Genomic DNA, 633 nt, shown 5'->3' with positions numbered 1-633 from the left:
AGAATTGAAGAAACTTCAAGTTGATTCACCTGAGTGATGCTCTCTTCCCTGAGGTGCCCAACCTTTTTTACTAAGCAAGCATCAGAAAGCCCCTAGAGCTCCTCGTTTTGTACTCTAGTCACCAAGAAGTCAAATCAACATTTTGACTCTTTAGCTCCGCTCTGATATCAGGGAGGTTTCAGCTGATGGATTTGTCGAATTTTGTAGTTCTGAGCTTCAATGGACTAAGCCATACAGATGTCCACATTAATTTCAGCATTGATGAGTTTCCTGGGAGTAAGGGAAAGGACAGCCACCAAGTTGCCTGAGTAGGGGCAAACTAGCTCAAGTCAGAAATACCACCACCCCTTTTTAACAAAAAAATTAAGGCAGTCAAGAATTTATTAAATGTAGTGATGACCCTGTAGTTTGCACAGCTATAGCTCTACTAGTCAACACTATCCTTACCTCTCTTGATATTCTTTTGTTTTTGGCAAGAGGGCATCTGATAACACTAAAAGCCAAAGTAGAGATGGACCTTTCTCAGCACAGGTCTGCATTTGGAAGGAAAGAAGGAAGGAAAGAAGGAAGGAAGGAAGGAAGGAAGGAAGGAAGGAAGGAAGGAAGGAAGGAAGGAAGGAAGGAAGGAAGGAA

Source organism: Gracilinanus agilis, chromosome 2 (assembly GCF_016433145.1).
Source record: "Gracilinanus agilis isolate LMUSP501 chromosome 2, AgileGrace, whole genome shotgun sequence".
In the NCBI taxonomy this organism is placed as follows: domain Eukaryota; kingdom Metazoa; phylum Chordata; class Mammalia; order Didelphimorphia; family Didelphidae; genus Gracilinanus; species Gracilinanus agilis.
The sequence above is the reverse complement of the archived record's forward strand: the minus strand, read 5'-3'. Positions refer to the sequence as shown.